General features: G+C 47.7%; 1 protein-coding gene across 6 annotated transcripts in view; it reads left to right on the top strand.

Moving 5' to 3' along the window:
• Positions 1 to 12,593, top strand: part of ADCYAP1R1 (ADCYAP receptor type I) — a 142,383-nt gene that overhangs the window by 39,182 nt on the left and 90,608 nt on the right. The gene's annotated exons all lie outside the window — the stretch shown is intronic.

The raw sequence follows: 12,593 nt of genomic DNA on the forward strand, positions 1-12,593 counted from the left end.
GTGTGGAAAGGGTGAAAAGAAAAGACCAGCTCCTGAGGACACATTCATGGTATTTTCATCTGCGAGGGAGACATTTAACCTTTCAGTTTTCAGGAGTGAGAAAGCTGTGCTTAGGTGAAGGCATGGGTGTCCACCCTGGAATTTTTCCAGGGTGGGGGGGCAACTTTAAACACTGAAAGGCAGGAGTGCAGACTAGCGTGTCACCAAAAATGGAATAACACCTGCACATTTTCTTTCATATATCAGGTTTTACAAGTGCTAAAAGCCCCCTTTTTAAAGGAATCTGAGGATTATGTTTCATGGCAGGGCTGAGGAGGGCAACTGTAGAAAAAAAAAGGTAAAGGACACTGGAGGGTTAAGTCCAGTCAAAGGTGACTATGGGCTTGTGGCGCTCATCTTGCTTTCAGGCTGAGGGAGATGGCGTTTGTCCACAGACAGCTTTCTGGGTCATGTGGCCAGCATGAACTAAACCACTTCTGGTGCAACAGGACACCGTGATGGAAGCCAGAACACACAGAAACGCTGTTTACCTTCCCGCCACAGCGGGACCTAGAATCGTAGAGTTGGAAGAGACCACAAGGGCCATCCAGTCCAACCCCCTGCCAAGCAGGAAACACCATCAAAGCATTCTTGACAGATGGCTGTCAAGCCTCCGCTTAAAGACCTCCAAAGAAGGAGACTCCACCACACTCCTTGGCAGCAAATTCCACTGTCAAACAGCTCTTACTGTCAGGAAGTTCTTCCTAATGTTTAGGTGGAATCTTCTTTCTTGTAGCTTGAATCTGTTGCTCCATGTCCGCTTCTCTGGAGCAGCAGAAAACAACCTTTCACCCTCTTCTATATGACATCCTTTTATACATTTGAACATGGCTATCATATCCCCCCTTAACCTTCTCTTCTCCAGGCTAAACATACCCAGCTCCCTAAGCCGTTCCTCATAAGGCATCGTTTCCAGGCCTTTGACCATTTTGGTTGCCCTCTTCTGGACACGTTCCAGCTTGTCAATATCCTATTTATCCACTTGCACTGGCGTGCTTTCAAACTGATAGGTTGGCAGGAGCTGGGACAGACCAATGGGAGCTCACCCTGTCATGGGGATTTCAACCACCGACCTTCTGACAAGCAAGCCCAAGACGCTCAGTGGTTTAGACCAAAGCACCACCCATGTCCCTACTGTGTCTCTTCCTCGCTGCAGATGTTTATGCCCAGATCCCTCCATTGTTCGGCCCCATGGTGAAGACATTGGAGTGGAGAGTCTCTTGACATGTAGAATTGTGTCCCGAACCTGTTAACCAAATTGCCTTCTGGTATAAAGATATTCAAGTAAGATATTGTCCTGGGGGGACCAGGGGACTCCCTTGGCTTGGTCAACAAATAAATAAATAAAAATCAGATAAACAGTGAGTTAAATCTTTGATTCTTGTGGCACTGCTGCTGCAAAGGTCTTAGTGTTAGTAGGTTATCTTCATTTCTTTGAGGGGCTGATGACACCAGGTCTTTCAAGCGGATTATCTGGACTGCAAACCTATCTTTTAAAGGAGGCAATAATTGTATCTTCACACTGTAAAGAGTGTCCGAGTTGGTGAGAAATGACACAAATCTTTGGAGAGAGAGAGACAAAAATAATGTTTTCCCATTAACACTACTTTGCCTTTTGTTCTTTCGGAGCCAATATGTTCATTACAAGAGCGATGCTGGGTCGTTAATTTTCTCTAATGTTGTTCATGGTGGCCTACAGTGGTGGCATTCGTGAAGCCGTTGCTTCTGGCGTTCTCTGTGTGCCAAGAAAGTTATTTGCTCATGATTCCAAGAGACCTATTGGGCTTGCACAGTTTTGAAAGCCCCGTGATACCTGCTGTGTTGTCATCCTCTGTTGTCCTGCCCTGTGTATTTACAGGCTCAGATTGCTTCTTATACATACATAAATGAGAGATGCAACCAAGACCCCAAATGCACTATAGATTTAAAGGAGTAGCATACTACTCTAAATATGCGTGGATCCCCCCCCCAGGTGGCGCTGTGGGTTAAACCACAGAGTCTAGGGCTTGCTGATCAGAAGGTCGGCAGTTCGAATCCCTGCAACGGGGTGAGCTCCCGTTGCTCGGTCCCAGCTCCTGCCCACCTAGCAGTTTGAAAGCACATCAAAGTGCAAGTAGATAAATAGCGGGAAGGTAAACAGCGTTTCCGTGTGCTGCTCTGGTTTGCCAGAAGCGGCTTTGTCATGCTGGCCACATGACCTGGAAGCTGTACGCCGGCTCCCTCGGCCAATAACGCGAGATGAGCGCCGCAATCCCAGAGTCGGTCACGACTGGACCTAATGGTCAGGGGTCCCTTTACCCTTTACCTTTATAAGCTTCACAAAAACTGTTCTCTTCTGTTCTCTTCAGGGACCCCTTTACCTTTTATCTCCCCCCCCCCAAGAATCCTGGGAACGGAAGAATAAGGGACATTATATAGCTAGCTGAGCATCCCCTTCTCACATGACTTGTTCAGTCTTCTGTTCAACATAAAAAGGTAAAGGACCCCTGACAGTTAAGTCCAGTCACGAACGACTCTGGGGTTGCGGCGCTCATTTCGCGAGGGAGGCGACGTTTGTCAGCAGACAGTTTTTCCAGGTCATGTGGCCAGCATGACTAAGCCGCTTCTGGTGAAACCAGAGCAGTGCACGGAAATGCTGTTTACCTTCCTGCCAGAGTGGTACCTATTTATCTACTTGCACTTTGACGTGCTTTCAAACTTCTAGGTGGGCAGGAGCTGGGACCGAGCAACAGGAGTTCACCCCGTCACGGGGATTCGAACCACCGACCTTCTGATCGGCAAACCCTAGGCTCAGTGGTTTAGACCACAGCACCACCCGTGTCCCTGTTGAACGTACCTTTCTTTAAAAGATGATTGGATGGATTCAAGGAGAATAGGTCCACCTGCAGGTTCTTGTCATGATGGCTACATTCTCCCTCTACTGTCAGAGTCAGTTTGCCCCTGAATATCATTTGCTGGGGAATCTCATGGAATCTCAGTGGCTTCTCATGGAAGTAAAATTAAAAAATCCTTTCTTTTTTATTTTGCTTTGACTCAGACCAACACGGCTACCTACCTGTAACTTCTCATGGAAGCTTCATCTACAGTGGTGGTACCTCGGTTTGTGAGCGCAATCCGTTCCGTGGAGGCGTTTGCTCACCGAAGGCACGCTTCTGCGCGTGCACGAAGTGCCGATAGAGTGCTTCTGTGCACGCGTGCGCTATGCAAATTGCTTCTGCGCATGCGCGAGCTGCGCAGATCGCTTCTGCACATCCGAGCGCCGCGGAACCCGGATGTAAACACTTCCGGGTCCGCGGCGTTCGTAAACGGAGGCGTTCATAAACGGAGGTAGGCATAAACCTAGGTTCCACTGTAATGGAATCATAGAGTTGGAAGGGGCCTTGAATATGCAGCTGTTCCATATGGAGATTGAACCTGCAACCTTGGTATTTTCAGCACCAGGCTCTAACCCAGGCACCCCCAAACTTCAGCCCTCCAGATGTTTTGGACTACAATTCCCATCATCCCTGACCACTGGTCCTGTTAGCTAGGGATGATGGGAGTTGTAGGCCAAAACATCTGGAGGGCCGCAGTTTGGGGGTGCCTGCTCTAACCAACTGAGCTATGCACCCTAAGTGGGAAGAGTGTGTTGCACTTGGTCCTGGTTTGTGGGCTTCCCATGGAAATCTGGCTGGCCACCGTGAGAACAGGATACTGGATTGTGTGGACCTTTGGTCTGATCCAGGAGCCGAGCACTTAACGTTACGGCTGCTGTCAAAGTGTTTTTGCCAGGGAAACGAAGTGAAGCCGCCACTGAGGAAACGCAGGAGGGAAACCTACAGCGCACATGTCCCCTTTAAGCTGGCTACAAAAGATGCGCGGGAAACAATTTGATTTGTGAGTCACAACGTTGCCTTGGGGGCTCTGAGCTGAATTTTAAAGCCAACTGCAATGCAGGTGCTTGAATTGCCAGTAATGATTCAATCAGGTGGATTTTTGGCGCTAAGGACTGGCACTTCCTCCAGATGCCTTTGTAGCGCTTCAAGGTTGGAGTGCGCAGATAATAAATGGTTCCTGCCTTAGGCTGCGATTAGTATGATAAGGCTGGTTTTTAAGGGAAGGCGCAAACGGCACTCTGCTGTGCTAATGGCAGGGTGTGAAGGAACACTGTGAATGGCAGAGAGGTAAATACAAGCCTGGCAGAATATCGGGAAGAGGAGGGAGGATTGCTCAGTGGTAGAGCTCAGTCCTTGCATCTGCAAGGTCCTTGGTTCGATCCCAGGCATCCCCAGTTACGAAGGATCTCAAGAATAGCAGGGCTGTCCGTCGGAGACCTTGGAGATTAAGGGAGCACTCTATTCCATCTTCCTGACATTTCCTTCTCTGATAACTTTCACGTTTTATGTGACCTTTCACACAATATAAAAGACACTTCTGAAAATCTAGCGGAATCTAGCAGGAGTTTGGTGCTCATTTCCATGTCAATTGCCTCCCAGTTGACCCAGAAATTGAGGGCGTTTTGTGCTGTATTTCCACCTGTCCAAGTTTTCATAGATCATTGCACCTCTCCCTTCCCAAATTCAAAGGAGGAGGTCCCCAAATCACACATGCACACACTAGACAAAATCAACGGACCCTGCAAACAGGAGGGAGAGGCAGGTAATACAATAGTTTCTGCATCCCATTGACTTGGTCAGTGTTCTTCCCACGAGAAGCAAATAGCATTTGGGGAGAGTTGTTGATATCGGCTTCCCCATCTTTACCAGGTTTTTGAAAAAGCTCAGCTCAGTGAGGGGCGGGGGGGGGGGTGCAGGGAAGTAGAAAAAGGAAATGCTGGAAACAGGGCAATCTCGAGGAGGTCGCGCACCCTGGCGCTGAGGGGCGGAGATCGCTCCGGCACCCCCGCAGGGCGCAGCATGGCTTCCGCACGGCTTCGCTGCACAGCGCCCCACCTACCGGCCCGGCGCCCTGACACCCCGCGCCACCGGGACTCTACCTAGAGCTGGCCCTGGCTGGAAAGAAAATGCAAGGAAATAGACTTGCCTCGAGCTACTTCAGATTCGGCTATTAATAACCAGGACGAGGAAGGAGACTATTCAAGGCTTTAATAAGCATGTTGCTGAATTTCTGCTGCTGAATCAGCAGCTTGCTTAACTGTGCTGTCAGCTTACTTAGGCACTGGCAGGGAAGTCTACAGGGTGCATTAAAAGCTGGAGGGGAGCTGATGATCTACAAATAGGACTATTGATAAAAATGGGACAGGCATCCCTTTTCTGCTGCGCTCCTTGAACATACCTTCTCATCTCATGGACAGATCTCAGTGCTCTGCCATTTCTCTACCAGCTGTTTTTGGCAATAGCTCCAAGGCAGAGGTGGGCAGAAGTCTGGGGTCTACTGGGAGATCCCTGGGTGATTGTAGCTGCATCCAGACAGTATTTTATTCCCTGATGTCTCCTTACTTAAGAACATAAGATGACCCTGCTGGACTAGGCCAATGGCCGACCTAGTTCAGCATCCCATTCTCATAGTGGCCAACTGAGAGCAGGATTCAAGCACAAGAGCATCCCTCCCCCCCTCACGGTTTCCAGCAATTGGCATTCAGAAGCATTACTGCCTCCAGCATTGATAGCTTTCATCACTATGAATTGGTTTAATTCTTTTAAAACAATTGAGGTTGGTGAGTCTCACTGACTCCTGTAGGAGTGAGTTCCATAGTTTAACCCTGTTCTGTATGAAGTACTTTCTTTTATCTGGATATCCAGATCCACAAAATATATACCTGATAATCTTTGTATTTTATGTAATATTTCATATGATGAAAAAGCTACTCAGGGCCAGCTCTAGGTATAGTTCCGGTGGCGCGGGGTGCCAGGGCGCGGGGCCGGCAGGCAGGGCGCTGCGTGGCAAAGCCGCACGGAAGCCATGCTGCGCGCTGCGAGGGCGGGGGCGCTGGAGCGATTTCCGCGCCTCAGTTCCAGGGTGCCCGACCTGCTCGAGACTGCCCTGAAGCCACTTATGGAAATCTTGTGGAATCTAGAAGTTTAGCTTTCGTTTCTGTGTTTAATGTTTGCTGGGGCAAATCCATTTGTAACTTGGTTAACCTAGAATATGTTTGGAATCTGATAAGAGATGTACACGCAGTGGAAGTTGCTCCCAGTACCAGTCACAACACGGAAAAGCAGCTTAAGGTCCAAATAGTTTACTGTTGCAGAAGATAAGACTCAGTAAAAAAGGCATAGGTGTATATAGCTTGTGTAATGGCTTGGGTCTCTCCCACACACACGAGACGACTCCGGCATTTAATTATCTCAGATTTATTAGTCAAATCACAAGGTTCCGGTCGGAGCTCAGCTAATCTCCGTCATCCTCAGAAAGCACAGTTGCCGGAACTGAGTTCCGCCCCCTTTTCCCCCCAAGAGGAAAACCCCCACCTTCTCTTCCTGTCCTTTTCGTGCTTCTCAGACAGTTTCGTGAGTCTACAACAGGGGTCAGCAAACTTTTTCAGCAGGGGGCCGGTCCACTGTCCCTCAGACCTTGTGGGGGGCCGGACTATATTTTGAAGGGGGGGGGGAATGAACGAATTCCTATGCCCCACAAATAACCCAGCACACATTCTACTCATGGAAAAACACGCTGATTCCCAGACCGTCCACGGGCTGGATTTAGAAGGCGATTGGGCCGGATCCGGCCCCAAGGCCTTAGTTTGCCTACCCATGGTCTACGAGATTTTGGAAAGGGCACTCCCAGTATTCCTGTGTCTGTGTCACTGTCTGAGCTGACAAGTAGCATTCTTTCACACTGGTTGTCTCTTTCATTTTCCCTTTGTCCAGAGATCAAGTTACAGCTGCTCCCTGCTGCTTCTCCCTCCCCTCTGCATGCCACTCTTATCTGCTCGCTCTCTATGCCTGCTGTCTCTCTATGCTTGTGTTCTCATTCCCTTTTTAAAAAATATTTATTTTTATTAAGAAATTTTTTATAAAAAAGGAGAACAATGACATATCTTACCATAATGAAACATTCAAATCATCCAAGTGTTCTCAGTCCCTGTCAGTGAAGGAACAGAGTTGACAGCTTATAAACTTTTGATGCAGATATCTACCAATACAGTCATACCTTGGTTTAAGTATGCCTCGGTTTGAGTATTTTCAGTTCAAGTACTCCGCGGACCCGTCTGGAACGGATTAATCCACTTTCCATTACTTTCAATGGGAAAGTTCGCTTCAGGTTAAAGTACAGACTTCCAGAACCAATTGTGTTTGTAAACTGAGGTACCACTGTACATACAAAGTATCTCTGTTGCTCCAAATAAACTCCAGCAATTCAAGACATAACACTGGACAAAGTAACACTAACAGACAGACTGACTTCAGGAGAGCCTGGTGGACCAGGACAAAGGGGGTCCAGTATCCTGTTCCTACAGTGGCCAACCAGATGCCGATCGGAAACCAGTAAGAAGCATTTGAGCACAGGAACAACTTTCCTCTCTTGTGGTTTCCAGAAACTGATATTCAGAAGCAGCTGCTTCCATCTGGGGAGGCAGAGCATAGCCATCCTGGCTAGTAGCCATTGATAGCCTCATCCTACAGCGGGTGGTGCTGTGGGTTAAACCACAGAGCCTAGGGCTTGCCAATCAGAAGGTCGGCGGTTCGAATCCCCGCGACGGGGTGAGCTCCCGTTGCTCGGTCCCTGCTCCTGCCAGCGTAGCAGTTTGAAAGCACATCGAAGTGCAAGTAGATACATAGGTGCCGCTACAGCAGGAAACGGCGTTTCCATGTGCTGCTCTGGTTCGCCAGAAGCGGCTTTGTCATGCTGGCCACATGACCTGGAAGCTGTACGCCAGCTACCTTGGCCAATAATGTGAGATGAGCGCCGCAACCCCAGAGTCGGTCATGCTGGACTTAATGGTCAGGGGTCCCTTTACCTTTACCTTTACAGTGACTGGTATAGGTGCAATTTTCCAGTTTGTTGTCTTATCTCTTCCTCTTCCCCTTTTCCTTTCTCCCTCTTATTTTGCTCTGCAGACATTTTGTGCTATTCCATGCCCCACTGCAGCCACGGCGTATTATGCCACAGCTACCCAACCTGGCAGACATTTTGCAACCGGTGCCCACAGCACTTTTCATAAAACTCAAAACTCTGGCCCCCAAAAGTTGGTGTTCCCATTACCTATCAAGTGTCGTGCTGAGCTCCTGACATCTTAGTGTGCATTCACGAGATATGCACTTGATTTAAGGGGCATTGGTTGAAACTCAACAAAATTAAACCACTGGCAACCGTCCCAAATGTCTGGCTTTTGTGTGCAGAAATTGGCTTGGAGACTTTTAAAAATGAACAGATTTGTTTCCTATTATTCTTTGCCATTACTTGAGTCTGAGGACAATGTTTAGCCAAGGTCACACTTGTCTCAGTGGTAAATTTAAACCTGTACATTCCCAACCTTTTATCTGTGATGGCTCTCTGCCCCCTTTTCCCCTTTTTAATCAACTCACCTGACTTCTTATTTGGAAGAGCAGATGTCTCTCAGTCCTTTGGGCATCTCAGCGCCTGGGCTCTTTTGCCATCTGTTGAAATCTATAACCATCTATTTTGCTTGCAGGGCATAACTTTCTCCTGCCCTTGGAAAGGCATGGAACGTAGGCAGTTGCCATATGCCTACTCAGCACAAGCACAAGCTGGTGTAGCTATAACTTAGTATCATCTACCCTAACTGTCAGTGGTTTCAGTCAGAGGGCACCCTGGAGATTCTGGGACTTAAACCCGGGACTTTTGCATGCGACAGAAGTCATCAGTATGTAAGCCTGGGGGTCACCAACTGTTTTGGGGCAGTGGGCGCTTTGGGACGCCGAGAAACCGTTGTGGGTACTAGTCAGAAAATGGCTGCCTTGGGGGATGGCATTATACAAGAGAGCTGCTTTGAGATGTGGCATAACACAGAAGAGCTGTAGGAAAAAGAGCAGAAGAGTAGAAAAAGATTCTTCTCTGTTTAGAAAGGATGGGAGAGTAGGTTTCTGATCCTGGCATCCATTGAAACTTAGATATGTCTAAGGGTTTTTTTTTCCAATGTAGCAGTAGAAGTAGCATCATCTTATATTTATTTTTCCTCAAAAAACCCCCACTATGGCTTATTTTCAGGGGATGTCTTTATTATTATTATTAGTCTAGGGCTTGTTGATCAGAAAGTTGGTGGTTCGAATCCCTGCAACGGGATGAGCTCCCGTTGCTCGGTCCCAGCTTCTGCCCACCTAGCAGTTTGAAAGCACATCAAAGTGCAAGTAGATAAATAGGGACCACTCCGGCGGGAAGGTAAACAGCGTTTCTGGTTCACCAGAAGCAGCTTTGTCATGCTGGCCACATGACCCGGAAGCTGTCTGCGGACAAATGCCGGCTCCCTCGGCCTATAGAGCAAGATGAGCGCCGCAACCCCAGAGTCGGACACGACTGGACCTGATGGTCAGGGGCCCCTTTATCTTATGGTACAGTTTAACCTACAAGGTTAAACTGCCTATCACTATGGCTTATTTTCGGGGTATGGCTTATATTCCTTGAATGCTTAAAAATCCTGCTATGGCTCATTTTATGGCTACGTCTTATTTTAGGAGAAACAGGGTAATAATAATAATAATAATAATAATAATAATAATAATAATAATAATAATATTTATATCCTGCCCATCTAGCTGGGTTTCCCCAGCCACTCTGGGTGGCTTCCAGCAGAGAGGAGGAAGAGGAGGAGGAGGAGTAGTAGTTTGGATTTGATATCCCACTTTATCACTACCCGAAGGAGTCTCAAAGCAGCTAACATTCTCCTTTCCCTTCCTCCTCCACAACAAACACTCTGTGAGGTGGGTGGGGCTGAGAGACTTCAGAGAAGTGTGACTAGCCCAAGGTCACCCAGCAGCTGCAGGTGGAGGAGCGGAGAAGCGAACCCGGTTCCCCAGATTACAAGTCTACCGCTCTTAACCACTACACCACACTGGCTTCCCTAAACAGGACTGACTTCAGATGTCTTCTAAAAGTCTGATAGTTTTTTATTTCTTCGACATCTGATGGGAGGGCATTCCACAGGGTAGGTGCCACTACTGAGAAGGCCCTCTGCCTGGTTCCCTGTAACCTCACTTCTCGCAGTGAGGGAACCGCCAGAAGGCCTCGGAGCTGGACCTCAGTGTCCAGGCTGAACAATGGAGATGGAGATGCTCCTTCAATGTAGGTGATGCTGAATTATTGTAGTCAGAAACTAAGCAGGGGAAAAAATACATTTTCTTATGGACTGTGGATGTTTACTGAGATCCTCTTTAGGTGCCATAGGAGTTGGGAACCTTAATACCTGTGGGTGCCCAGTCAGAGACCCCCTGGAAGGGGGAGACAGAGACATAGATTTAGAAACCATCGGGACCGGACCTCTCATTCCCATGCTTTCCCCCCAAAGTGGCAATTTGGTCCAAAACTGTAACCACGTAGCATGACTGTACCTGTCTGACTGAGAGCATCTTGATGAGAGAGAGAGAGAGAGAGAGAGAGCATTCCCTGGATTCGATTGTCCACCTGCAACCAAAGTGGCGCACTTCAGCAAGAGACATGACACTGAAGACATAGGATTATTTTTCAGACAACAGAATCTGAGGAAAGGCTCATTGGACAACTTTGGGCAATGATATCATATGCCCACGGGGCACACTGCCCAGCAGGGCACAGATTCCATAGCAATATGGATGCGACAAGCAAGAGGGCACCTCGCTTGGGCTGGTCATGTCGCCTGCTGATGTCACGATGCCAGCATTTACAGATGTGTGATTCACAAGTGTGGGAGGATCTGCTGTGAGTCGTGATTCCCCTTCTCTGAAATAGCTGCATTTGGCCCCAGATTGCTTGCCTTCTATGAGTGCATAATGCCTTTGAACACGTTAGTCTTGACGTGGCCATAAAGTGATTGTTTGGATAAACAAGTGCCTTCAGTTGCTCTGGGGAGGGGAATGTGGTGAACAGAGCCCATGTATATTGCATGCACTTCTTCTTTAGTTCTTCGCATTTCCATCTATGATAATAATAATAATAATAATAATAATAATAATAATAATAATTTATTATTTATACCCTGCCCAATTTATTCACACCCCGCCAATCTGGCTGGGTTTCCCTAGCCACTCTGGGCGGCTTGCAACAAAATATTAAAAATATGATAAAACACCAAACATTAACAACTTCCCTAAACAGGACTGCCTTCAGATGTCTTCTAAAAGTCAGGTAGTTGTTTATTTCCTTGACATCTGAGGGGCATTCCACAGGGCGGGTGCCACTACCAAGAAGGCCCTCTGCCTGGCTCCCTGTAACCTCACTTCTCGAAGGGAGGGAACCGCTCAGAGCTGGACCTCAGTGTGTGGGCCGAATGATGGGGATGGAGACGCTCCTTCAGGTATACTGGGCCGAGGCCGAATCTCTCTCCCATGTGTATTTGTTTTCTGTTTTCAATTACAGTATTTGCTTGAATCTAATGCGCACCTCAAATTTTCAGAGCCTTGAAACCAAGAAAAGTATTTCCTGGCGAATGTCAATGTGCCATCGAATCTAATGCGCACCTCAATTTTCACAACATGATTTGGACAAAAAAAGGATGAGCATTAGATTCAAGTAAATACGGTATTATATTTTGTGGCACAGAGGAGAGGAAGCATTCAGAGCTGGTCTCTACCTCCCACCCACAGCTCTTTACTCCCTCGGGATTTTACCACCCTGTTTTGCTCCAAGGGTTGGGCAGCAGGGGTGCTATTCAAGAGCCCTTCCAGGAGCGTGGGAATGGTCTCACTTTAGTGGATCTGATCCAGAGAATTATGGGAATTGGCTTCAGAGGCTAAAAGCATTAGTGCACATTCATTCCTAGTTGGCATGCAAAGGACGCCCTCGTTCCCGATGCTGTGTGCCATACATTGTCCGGCACTGTGGCAGCAACTGCCAAGGTTAAATATAGAGACACAGGACTTTGGCTGGGAGTCGCTAAAGCTCTGAGCACATCAGCGCCTGCAAGGAACCACAGTCTGCAACCCAGAATGGCTGACTCCATTAGCCCAGCAGTGGATTGGAAAGAAACAAGCCCAACGTTTTCAAACAAAACTCGATGGTCAGTGAACATCCAACATCCACATGGAACTCCCAAACCATGCGCTAGCAATGGCAAGATTTATGGTTTGGGAATTTCCCATGATAGCCTGGTTTTGCACAGACACTCCTTCTTCCTCCCACTGAACATTCTGATTTCTGCCCTGACTTCCAAGATCATAGCCAGCCATAGTTTACCATTACACCACAGCTGAGCAAGCTATGTTTTGCACAAGCTATGGCTTCTAGCTCTGGTTTTGTATGTCAGCTCTGGTTTGTTCTGCAAACCATTGTTTCCCAAATTTGAATGCAGTGGCAAATTATAACATGCAAATGTATGTAGAGTCATACAATAGTCTGTACAGCTATTTGAATTTTGTCTTTCTCAATGGTATTGGATCACTCTAGAACCCAGTGTGTTTGCTCCCATAGATTAGTGTGTGAGACACATTTAAAGCAGTTTTTAACGCTTTCAGTTGGCATGG

This window comes from Zootoca vivipara, chromosome 12, assembly GCF_963506605.1.
Source record: "Zootoca vivipara chromosome 12, rZooViv1.1, whole genome shotgun sequence".
NCBI classification, from domain to species: domain Eukaryota; kingdom Metazoa; phylum Chordata; class Lepidosauria; order Squamata; family Lacertidae; genus Zootoca; species Zootoca vivipara.